Source organism: Numida meleagris, chromosome Z (genome assembly GCF_002078875.1).
Source record: "Numida meleagris isolate 19003 breed g44 Domestic line chromosome Z, NumMel1.0, whole genome shotgun sequence".
Taxonomy (NCBI): domain Eukaryota; kingdom Metazoa; phylum Chordata; class Aves; order Galliformes; family Numididae; genus Numida; species Numida meleagris.
The window spans coordinates 5,772,870-5,785,241 of NC_034438.1; the positions used below are offsets into that span (position 1 = coordinate 5,772,870).

At 37.0% G+C, this 12,372-nt stretch overlaps 1 long non-coding RNA gene across 1 annotated transcript in view; it reads right to left on the reverse strand.

Annotated features, from left to right (window-relative positions):
• Positions 1–7,463, reverse strand: part of LOC110389358 — a 9,378-nt gene extending 1,915 nt beyond the window's left edge. Inside the window, exons 1-2 of the long non-coding RNA XR_002433175.1 lie at positions 7,380–7,463; positions 291–372 (exon numbers count right to left, since the gene is read on the reverse strand). This is a non-coding gene — a long non-coding RNA (uncharacterized LOC110389358). The remainder of the gene's footprint in view (positions 1–290; positions 373–7,379) is intronic.

Sequence of the window (12,372 nt, forward strand, 5' to 3'; positions counted from 1 at the left end):
AAGAAAGGAAGAAAGAAAGAAAGAAAAGAAAGAAAAGAAAGGAAGAAAGAAAGAAAAGAAAGGAAGAAAGAAAGAAAGAAAGAGAGAAAGAAAGGGAAAGAAAGGGAAAGAAAGGGAAAAAAAAGGAAAGAAAGGGAAAGAAGAAGGAAGGGAGGGAGGGAGGAAGGGAAAGAGGAAGGAAGGAAGGGAGGAAGGAAGGAAAAGAAAATCACTATTCTAACAAAAGCCAGAGAATAGAACTATTTTGTTTAACACAGGAGAAAAGTAAGCAATAAAATAAGCTCACTCACTGCCACTGGCAAAGAGCTCAGTCTTCATCTTCTCAATTGGTAGAATCCATCAGTTCACCTTATTCACAGATCACATTTACCTCTGTAGTAGAAGAAAAGCATTAGCTGTGGTGTCCTCAGGAAAGATTTGATTCAAAGTTTTGTACCAGACTGCAGTACGTGTTGTGCATTGCACTCTATGCAATATAACAGTTCTTCTATTATTATTTCTGTCTTTTCTTTCTGGCTTTGTCATCCTACTATTTACCCTAGTCTTCAAGTTATATAAAGCACATGTAAACAGGTAGATGCCTTCTAGCTGTCATTCCAAATAACTGAGTACAGAGAACTGGACTCTTTTTTATTCCATAGAGAGTGGTAGGAGTAATCAGGATGAAATTTGCATAGTCTGTTCTACTTATCTATTTCAGGATAGACAGAATCATCCTCTTGACTATAAAGGGATGCTCAAGCAACTTTGTCAGAGGTATCTACATGATTGATACATGTACCTACTCAAATCAATGTCTCACATGGGTTCTGACTGTAGTTCAGGTGATTATCCATAGTAAGAGGCCATCTCCTTCTTTTCTGACATACAGACATTCATTAATTTCCCTTTGCCTCATGTTTCTGCTTATCTGTGCTCCACAGACCATTTAAAACTGAATGAACATACCATAAACAATACGACCTCCTTGAAGGGAGATCTTTGGGGAAGGACCTGGATGTCCCGGTGGACAACAAGTTGGCCATGCGCCAGCAGTGTGCCTTTGTGGCCAAGAAAGCCAGCGGTATCCTGGGGTGCATTAAGAAGACCGTGGCCACCAGGTAGAGGGAAGTGATCCTCCCTCTGTACTCTGCCTGGGCAAGGCCACATCTGGAGTACTGTCTCCAGTTCTGGGCTCCTATGTTCAAGACATGCAGAGAACTACTGGAGAGAGTCCAGCAGAGGGCTACAAAGATTACTGGGGGCCTGGAGCACCTCCTATATGAGAAAAGGCTGAGAGACCTGCCACTTTTCAGTCAGAAGAAGAGAAGACTGATAGGAGATCCTACCAATGTTTATAAATATCTGAAAGGTGGGAGTCCAGTGATTGGGGTTAGGCTCTTTTGGTGGTGCCCAGAAACAGGTCAAAGAGCAACGGACACAAAACTGAACACAGGAAGTTCTGACTGAAGATGAGGAAAAGTTTTACTGTGAAGGTGACAGAGCATTGGAAGAGACTGCACAGAGGGGTTGTGGACTCTGCTTCTCTGGAGATATTAAAAAGTAGCCTAAACACTTTCATGTGCGACATACTGTAGGGAACCTATCCAGGCAATGTGATTGGACTAGATGATCTCCAAAGGTCTCTTCCCATCCCTATGACTCTGTGACTCTGCGGACTCTGTGTGTGAATTGTTCACTGAATTTCTTAATTTGGATAATTTATTAAATGAATTAGAAATGTAGCTTTTTGGTTTGGATCTCAATATTTAAATTAATCTAAATTTAAACATCTGCCATAGAGTTTTATTTGATGCCACAAACATGTTATGGTCTTACCGAAGAAATTTCACATACATTCCAATGGAAAATAGAATAAAGAGTCTCAACCGTTTTTATTACCGCACCTGAGTTCGGAGGGGTGATCTACTTACATAAAGATGTTGTGTTAAAGTACTAGCAGCTTTTCTTTCAAAAGTCCTGATAAATTTGTACATGAGGCTCAAGTTTCCACCCAGCTCTATTTCTGACCCTGAAATTTTAGTGCTGACATGTATGGCAGTGTTTATTAATATCAGAGTACTCTAATGGTAAACAAGATTAATACCAGACATGAAAGTTTGATATTCTGTCTTAAATGAAAAAACATGTATTCTATAATGAATACTTAATTAGGACTCTGATCTGAATACAAGGACTAGAACCCCTACCGCTGTGCAGACAAACCAGAATGAAATGAATTACTGTCATGCAGGGGGTGATATTAATGGTGTCCAGCTTTATAAATGAATCCAATTTTTAGCCACTTTAGTTGCTATCGTACTGAGAGAGAACACAACATGTGTAATATCATTTCTGTACTGGCAAATGGTGAGATTTAAACTGAAAATAATCTTAACTTGCAGATGTTCTTCTGCACTAAATATTCATAATTAGCTTGATACCACAGCCAATCATCATTAAAAAATAAATAAAATTTAGATTTTACTCGTTTTAGGAGTCATTTTTTTTATTTTCCAAAAGCCATATATTAGTAGTTGAATGTTGGTATGATCTCTTTGATTTTCCAAACAGCTGAAATTCTGGCTGATGCTTAACATAAATCCTTGCTATTTGGCCATTTCTAATCTACTGCGGTAGAGTTTTACTTAACTGATGGTGTGTGCTGTGCAGGATGTGTCATACAGCTGGCTTTTCAGCTGATGCCACGGGACCCTCGGTAAGATCCTGGGCTTACTACTTCACCTGGAGAAATTTTCCCACTCGAGGGAGCAGTCCTGCAAAGTCCCTTACTTGTGAATAGCTTGAGTCATGTGAGCATTTCTTCACTGACTATCCAAGGATTACGTGCATGTGCAAGCATTTCCAGGATTCAAATATATCATCAGGATTTTAGTTTAAATGTGTATCCTAATGTCTGACTCATTTAAATCTTCCAGATTGCAGACATTATTTTCACTTGTAAAAGAGTCCTTCTCACTTATGTAACTGACATTTTTCCTGCTCTCCTCCCAGCAACACCCAGAAAAAATACTGCAAAAAGGCAAAGTCAATTTACAGTCAGCTTAAAATCAAAATTCTTTGTGAATGGTGAACAGCTCAGATGGAAAGTAACAGTGCAGATGAAACCATTCCCACTACAGCATAGATCAAACAAGCAAACAAGAGAGCAAAGACCATATATTTTAAATACTTCTGGTGAGCTGTTTGGAAGTGCACAGTGTAGGTCTACTGTTCTGAAGGGGAGCTACAGGAAAGAAAGAGACAGACTCTACTAAAGTGCCTGTGGTGATAGAAGAAGGGGAAATGGTTTCAAGTTTGAAGAGGGTAGATTTAGGATTGATATAAGGAAAAAATCTTTGCAGTGAGGGTGATGAGACACTGAAACAGGTTATGCAGTGTTGTGGTTGATGCCCCATCCCTGGAGATCTTCAAGGTGAGGCTGGATAGGCCCTGGGAAACCTTATCTAGCTGTGGTGTCCCAGTTCATTGCAGAGGAGTTGGACTAGATGGCCTTCAGAGGTCCCTCCCAACTCTAAAGATTCTATGATTCTGTTCTATTCTATTTCCCATGAAGTCTGCAAATATCACCACAGACTTTGAGAATATGCAGAGTTAATTCAAAACTAAATAGTTTCTAGAATATAATATCAAGTGTGAAGTTTGTCTCTGGTTTGTCTCAAGTTGCAAGGATATCAGACTGTTCTTTTACTGCAAATGCTGATGTTCAAGTATTCATGTGTAGCAGAGATGAGTGGAGTGCTTTTCAACCTGGCTCAAGAATGAGCCTTGAATTCATAGACCTGCCCACACAATAAAGTACATTGCTCAATTCTCCCTCACCAGAAATCTTCCATTTTGAAAGAAAAATGGCATGGGTTAAGTAGAAAGAGAATTGAACATATCCATACTTTCTTTTCCAAGGTAAAGATGAATTTTTCCAAATAGACAACAATTTCTTAGGAACTTAAGAACTATAATCAGTATAGTTCTAAATTTTAACATCTCTATACTTCTTTCTTTCAACAAATATTTTCTCACATAAAAGAAACTTACTCTTTTTCATCATCTCTGCCTTTGAAAAAAAAATTCACACAGACAGAAAAGAGCTTAATTTATCTTCGTGAAACAAATGGGGAAAAAAAAAGAAAAAGAAAAAGAAAAAGAAAAAGAAAAAGAAAAAGAAAAAGAAAAAGAAAAAGAAAAAGAAAGAAAAAGGAAAAGATCATTTCTCTGAGAGCTGTATTTTTCTCTCAGCTGATTACTGATAGGAAAGGGAGTTTAAAACTTCTAGGTCAGTGATTTGAATTAAGGCTAGTTAAGTAGTGTATGTTAGAACGAAGTTCATTATTACTTTTTCCTTCTAATTATGATATTTGTTTGACTTATCTGAAATGATTAATAGATATATTCACAGTCTAAATCTCACCCTTGGTCCTACGAATAACTTTATCTTCAGCTGTCTCATTCAGATGTTACCTGTCACCGAAGCTTAGGTGAAAATTTGACTACTAAAATATAATTCCTTCAAAAGACACCTCAGGAGTTAAATGCTTAAATCTCATGGAAGCTTAAAGAAAAGAATGACCTATGTTTAAGATTTTATGACTCCAGGATTTCTATTTGAAATAAAGAAATTCGAAGTCACTTTGGATAAAATGCTGTTTTTCTCTTTTACATTTGAATAACTGTGTTTCCCAGGTTAGCTAAATATTCTGAGATTAAATACATTAACAATGTTGATAAGTTTTGTAGAATAAATACAGTCAAGATTCATTTCACAAAACTGTAGGCACCTGAACTTAGATTTCATGTCTAAGTTGTTTATCTTAGTTCCCACAATACTGAGTAGAGAGAGACAGAGAATGGCTCATCCTGCATGCCTTGTGTCCTATTCTAAAGATGATCTGCATCTTCCTACTAACTACAGAGAAAGACTACCTGAAATGTGATAGCTTTTAGAATGTTAAAATTAAGTAAAACTCACTGTAACCTATCATTATGAACTCACCCCCATAATCTCTTGTACCAAGAATGGCTGAGGGCTGCAATCAAAAAGAAGAAGGAATACTTTCCCTCTGTGGTATCTACCAGTCTACAAAAAAGTGGCACTGTCATGATAAGGTTGTAATAGGTGGAGTAAATAAGCAATTTCTTTTGTTTATTTTGTACCAGTGTGGTTATAATAGAAGCAGCATCTTAGAAAAGAAGAAAAATCATTTTTCTAAAAGAAAATATAGGGCCATCAGACAATATCTGGAAAAATCACGCAGAGCATAGCTGTAGAACAGTAACTGTTTAATCCTCATTTAATTTGTGTCACTATTGTATATTGATTATCCATTATCCTCATGCAAATGGCACGACTTATCCATTGAAACAGCTGTGCATTGTTTTTAATTTTGAATGAATTTTTTTAGTGCTTCATGAAAGGTGTCAGATTAACAGCCCCAGGGACTGAAGGCCTTTGTTTATCCACAGAACGTATTTGAGTGATAATGATGGATCCACTCAAGCAGCTGCCTCAACCATTACTTATCTTGAGAATTTGTTCCACTGCTTGTGGGGCCAAAACATGCCCACACTTGCACAAATGAAAATCAAGGCGACTCTGGGCCCCAAAATGTAGAATGAGTATGTCTAAATCCCAGTGTCTTCAGCAGTTATATATTGCTATACACTTGGGAGTCTCTGAGTACAACTGGGGAAACAGAGGCACAAAGTAACTGTCCGGGAAGAAGTTTCTGTTTAAAAGATTAATTTAATGCTCTCTGAGAGATGATTTCTCTTTTCATGCCCTACTCTATTTTAATCTCTTCTGATTCTTTCCAGATCACTGATGAAAGTATTAAATATACAACCAACTACAAATCCGACTGTCTAGCATGAAGGTGCAGGATCAAGATGATTAACTGGATTCCCATCAATATAATTTAGATTGTTTTTAATGTTTATTCCCAACCTTTTCTACTGCAATGTCTTTGACTGGATAAAAATAATCTCCTCCTCTGGAATAGTAGCTAATTAAATGGAGACACATGTAGGGTAGACGTCTTCAGATTCTATACAAAATTACTGTCTAGTCACCAAGACTAAAGTTAACCATGACTGGTTTGAGAAAAACAAATACACTCCTGAATGAAGGATCAAGATTATATTATGTCTGTAAAAACAAAGTAATGCACAGGAGAAAAATCTAGTCCTAACTATGCCTTTACGGGGATGATGTCAGGTTTCTCTTGGAGCTCTGTAAAGTCATGTACAGAATGAAAAAGGTGAAAGGGAACACAGCATCATTATTTCTTAAAATAGAGCAATCAGTGGATGTCAAAGAGATTTTTTTTTTGGAAAACAGATTTGAAACAACAGAAAATTAATTATTTATGTAAAAAAAAACACAAAATTAACCTGGGCTACTCATAACTATAGGACTTTTTGAGTCTCCAAGCATGTTTTAAAAGATAGGAGACAAATCCAGAAAAAAACTTGTTTCTAGAAGGCTATTAATTTGTGGGCAATGGATCCTACTTTCTGTTCAGGAAGTGCCAACATCATGAGCTTCCAGAAGCTGGAAGAACATTTCAGAAGAGCTATCACTTTAAAATCATTTTGTCTGTTCTATTCCCTCTCTTTCTTTCACTTAGTCTCTTTTGGAGTGAAATCTTGCTCTGGCTTATCCTGTTGCACAGTCTTAGATCTCAGTAGTCACTGCTTTATTTATGGTGAAAACTATTTTCATTGTGGTAGAAATTTACAGAATGTATTTCTATGCTATGACTTCTCGATCTCAATTTTCCTTCTCCATCTAAATGAAAACTTTTCTCATTAGAATGAGACTTTACAGTCATAATAGTAAGTTAAAAGTTATTGAAAGGAAGATAGGAAGAGAGAAAGCTCTGTTTTGTACATCAGCACAATTTTAGGAATAGTCTTGTATACAGAATAAGGTAAGATTTAAGTAAGAGGATGATTTGGTGAGGTTGCTGACTCCTTTAATCGGTAGTCATGCACGTGTTTATACCTCCAACCTATCCAGCCTAGAATGAATCAGCCTACCTCTAGTATTATGAGCATACCTCTGTCAAGAAAATGAAAAAAAAAAAGTTATTGTCATAGATGACTCCCTTCCAAAGGGAATAAAGGGTTTGACATGCCAGTCAGAGTGAAATCATAAGGAAGGCTGCTTCTTCCCTGTTGGCCAGGCAAAATATGTTACTGGCAACTCAGTAGCCAGGTATGGCCCAAATAAGAGCTTCAAGGATGGGAAGTGGTATAGGGGGCTGGGTGAATGGGATGTATCTGGGGTCATTTGTTTTGTTCAGCCCAAAGAAGAGGAGTCCGAGAAGACACACTGTGGCCTAAACATTCCTCACAAGAGGAGTTGATGGGCAGATGCCTACCTCTGCTCTCTGGTGGCAGGAGTTGAGGGAAAGCCATGGAGCTGCATCAGGGGGGAGTTAGGTTAGTTGCTAGGGAAGTGTTCTTCACTGAGATGTTTGGATTCCGGAACAGGCTCCTGAGGCCGGTGGTCATGGCACCAAGATGTCAGAGTTCAAGGAGTGGTTGGACAATGCTCTCAGACATATGGTTAAATTTTTGGGTTGTCCTGAGTTAGGAGTTAGGAGTTAGACTCATTGGTTCTTGTGGGTCCCATCCAATCTGAGATATTATCTGATTCTATGATTGCCTCTCAGTGTTGTTCTGCTTTGATGTACAGCCATCAATGGGACTGATAACAGGAAGATGGGAATATTTTGGAATTTATCGTCTCTGAATCACCCTTACTTGTAACAGCAGAAAATCAACAAATCAATCAGTTTGACTGTGATGTAACTGATGCTCTGCATTTTGAGTACGGGTTTGAAAATGCAGATCAGGAGTCTGATTCTGAGGTAGGTGCTGATAGGAAGGCATAGGGAGAGGGATAGGGAGGAGCTACAGCTGCATTCAGGTATACTGTATTTAGTATTTCAGTTATCTTGGTCACTATTTTTAACAAATTTGCATGTATCTGCGACAGTGTATATGGTTTAAGGGGAAAATACAAATAAGATTATAAAGTGGAAATAATATGAGGAGTATTTGTATCATCAATCCACTTGTAGGTGCCCTATCCAAAATTAAGGGCTTTTCCAAGTAGATTAGGCAGGAGGTTCTCTTTTTCAGACAATAAGAACAACAAGAAATGCAATAATAGGCATTCCATATCTCTGCATTTAATCAGCAGATTTTCTAACAATTGTCCAAGACACTAGAAATTGCAAGATTCCATGTAAGAAGCCTGAGGAAACACGATACTTTCTCTCATTCTATACCATGAGTAAATCACGTTCTTTACAATTACAGGTTAAGATTTCCAGCCCCACACAATCCGTACCCTTACTATTGAATTTCTGTCCTTATGAAGAGGCTTTCTTGAGTGTGGTGAAAAAATAAATAAATAGGAAGACTAAGGGACGCTAATACACAAAGCTGGATATTCATGAATTCAGCTGTGTTTAGAGCATGGATAGTCTAACTAGAGTTCAATTTTAAAGATATGAATACCATTCCAGGAATAATATATTATATTGTAGAATTCTGTAACATATACATATAATAAATCACGTCCCTATGGAAGAGCATTTCCTATTCATGTCACAAACTTTTTTTTTTTTATGTGAGAAAACAAAACAGGCAATTTTAGCTGCAAGAAAAACAGGTAGGGGAGAAAGGCAGAAGATTGATACAGGCAGCAAAATCATGGCCTTGAACAAGACAAACAGAGAAGGAGATAAAGAATATTCCTTTACTGACTTTGTGACCTATGATAGGGCGTGAGCCCTGGTCCCTAGCCAGCTGGGGTAGATGAGTTCATGTTTTACTTGTTTCTGCAAACAGAACCAGCAAACTGACCCCACTTTTTGTTTGCTTGGTGGTGGTGGTTGTTTTTACTAGTTTGTTTGTTTGTTTGTTTTCTTTGCAGAGCTAGATGCTTCACTTGAGGCAGAACCTTGAAACAAAGCAGTGCATGCACAGGGCAAGAGCTTTAAGGTGAAAAGCATAGATAATTGTGTACAGTCTCTTTGAGGTCCTTTAAGCTCTATGGTCAGCTGTAGAGCTCCTTCAAGGCTCATTCTTACCAATACAAAGGACAACCTACTTTACCTGGTTACTTCTTTTACATCTATATGTATGCACATCCCAGTGGCTGGGGGTAGAAAATGTTGCAGATAACTTAGCACTCTGTGTTGGGGAAGAAGATTTTGAGAAACGGGTCTTGTGTGAACTGAACTTCATTCCGTTACACTGTCTGCAGAATGTTACAGGAAATTAAAAAAAAAAAAAACAGGTAAGGAGACTTGTGACTATCTGGGAAAATTACCCAGTCCTGAAGCCTTAACTGCCTGAGAAGGATTGTCCTTTTGGGTGGAAGAAAAAAATAATTTAGCTAGCCTTGGGGGATGAGCTGTTCCTTCATCCGTTTCTTACCTGTGTTCTCTATTCAGGTAGCAGGGAACAAAGGGTATCATTCGTCTCACTCATTCATTCATCCTGTATAGCTCTTTTTCACACTGCCTCCAGGAACTCCCCTCACTCATCCAGAAACCTCAAGCTGCTGTCTCAGATCTTCACGGTTTACATAATTGGAAGTGTTTATTTAGAGAATTTTTCAGCTAGGTTGGAAAAAGACATTTAATCCACTCATCTTCAGTCAAAAAAAAAAGTAAGAAATAAGAGTCTACTAAGATAATGTCAGAAGGACACATTGCTCAGTCCAATTATCACTTATAATTTCAAATACATTACAGATATCTCTAAGCAGGGAAGTAAAGATATGATGTATAATTAATCATTTATTTATGTTCTGATTTTTGCTGGGCACAGAAAGAACAAGAGTTTGACAGGACGCTCCTTGACAAGACCCTTTACCTAGAGCCTAAAGGTTATCTTTCCAAGTACCGTTTAAAAATAATCTCCAACTCAGTGTTTTAATAATCATTGAAAAATAAAAAAATGACAATAGCAAAATTGGAAAACTCAAATGCTTTCCAAAAGTTAAAGAATCATTACAAATGACCTCGTTTACTTTTACAAATCATGGAATCATTAAATCGTTTGAATTGAATTGAATTTAGTGGTCATCTAGTCCAATTCCGTGGCAGTCCCATTCCCCAGTGAATGGGGTCACCTATAGTTAGATCAGAGTACTCAGAGCCTGGTCCAACCTGATCTTGAATGTCTCCAGGGACAAGGCATCTACCACCACCTACTGCTCTCTGGATGACCTGTTCTAGTGCTTCATACCCTTATTGTAGAAGACCTTTTCCTTATACTTGATCTAAATCTCCGCTGTTTAAACCTGAATACATTAAAATACATTAAAATGTTTTAAAAATGGTTGTTTATATGTTAAATGGATGTCTGGATAAGAGATTCTTAAGTGTACTGTGAATCTGAGAAGGTCACCTAATATGTACTTTCTATTGTCGATACAGACTCATAGATTTTAAGTCCATAAGGGACCTTGTGTAACTCCTCCTGCATAACAAGGGTCAGATAACTTTGCTTGATACTTCTGCATCAAATCAAATTGAATGCATACAAAGGAATGCAGATGTTACATTATTCTGTAACCTCCCTCTATACTACACATGCACATGTCTTTCTCTCTCACTCCCAAGACTTCCTTAGATCATATAGTGCTCAGAATAACTGCCTATTATATCTTTGAGTGAAAAGAGTTACACAGAAAAAAAAGTATATAATAGTTAAGAGCAGCTGGTCCAAGAAAAAACAGAAGAATGGAGGCAGTAGGTCACGGAATAGATGTGACAGAGAACAGAAAGTAATGAGCAAGATACTGCATTTCCAAGACCTCTATTCAAATTAATGCTTAGTATACCAGTGGGTCATAGATGAAAATGAATCGGGTGTTTCTACACCACTCTGGATTCCAGTGGATATTTGTCAATATCACCAGGTATTCCCTATGTCCTAATATCAGAATATGCTTTGTATGTCAAGGTGAACTTGACTAGCAGGAAAGCTTTCCAAGGTAGAACTGTTGTGAGCAGGAAGCACATGTTATATGATAGAACAAATTTGCTCATGCTATCCCAGCTTTTCAATGTTGGATTTGTAAAATTGCCCCAGATTCTGTATTTTGGCATTTTCATTCCAAGGACTGACATTTTGTGAGAGCAACTTTCTCACTCTTCCATATTTTCCATAGCCATCTGGTGAAAGGAAAGATGATAGTGATGATATTCATTTATTTATTTATTTTATTAAATAAGACAAAAATCTCATCTGTTCTCACTTCATTTGTGAGAAAATCTACCATAGACGTATAAAATGCAATAATTTCAATGGAAAGAGAGGGATTTTATTTTCTCCATTTCAAACTTATCCTGTTATTCACTCCTCCAGGATCTCAAAGATAAATTTTTAATGTAGGTAATAAGTTTGTCAAAACTAAATAAATAAGTAAGGAGTCTTAATACTGCCTAACTGCTGCACTGACATGCCTTGAGCTGAAACATTTTCCTCTATTGGCCCCAAGGCATTTCTGGGAACCTTAATTTATCCAGAAATATTGTGAATTTTTCTCTCTTCCCAACAAATAACTCACCTGAAATTACATAATAAAATACAAATAAAATAAAATAAAAATAGAAAAATATAATCACTGAATTGTCTTGCTGATCAAGTCTCTTTTGAATATCCCAGCTGATGTTATTTAAGTATGCTAAGAAAAAAAAATTATTCATTCCCTAAGAAATTGTTCATGCTTCTTTTTTTTTTTTTTTTGTGAAGAAGACATCATTTGCTTTAAAAAAAAATAGAAAAAATAATTATGAACATTTTTTAAAGAAAAGTAAGAACAGTCATTCAACAACTTTATTGGAGAATTATGAATAGTACTCATGAAATCTTATTACAAATTTTGATTCTGTCTTTTGACTGTGTGGAAGAACTGCGGTGTTACTGCCGTTTGTAATAGCGAACAACTATGAAAAAAAGGTTATTTGCAGTGTCTGTTATAGGGTGCTAAGTTAAAGCAAAGTCTATACCTGAGAGAGGAGTGAAGTGCCTTTGGAGGACAAATCAAAGATAATTTATTAATGAGAGGTATTTCTCCCATTTTCGTACTGCCAGCAGGCCTAGTAAATACAATTCTTCTTTCACTGGTAAATTTAAGGATGGATGCTACAGCATCATCTATACTTCTAAACAGTGATACACACCCCTGCAGGACATTGCTCTATGTCTAATGTCATCCTCCCTTGAAATTCACAAATTTTTTTTTTGGAGTTAGAATGGTCAAAATCATTCTCAAAAACTTGTTTCGAGAGCATAATTTGGTGGTCTCAATGGTAGAATAATTCTGGGAGTAATTTAATGTACTGA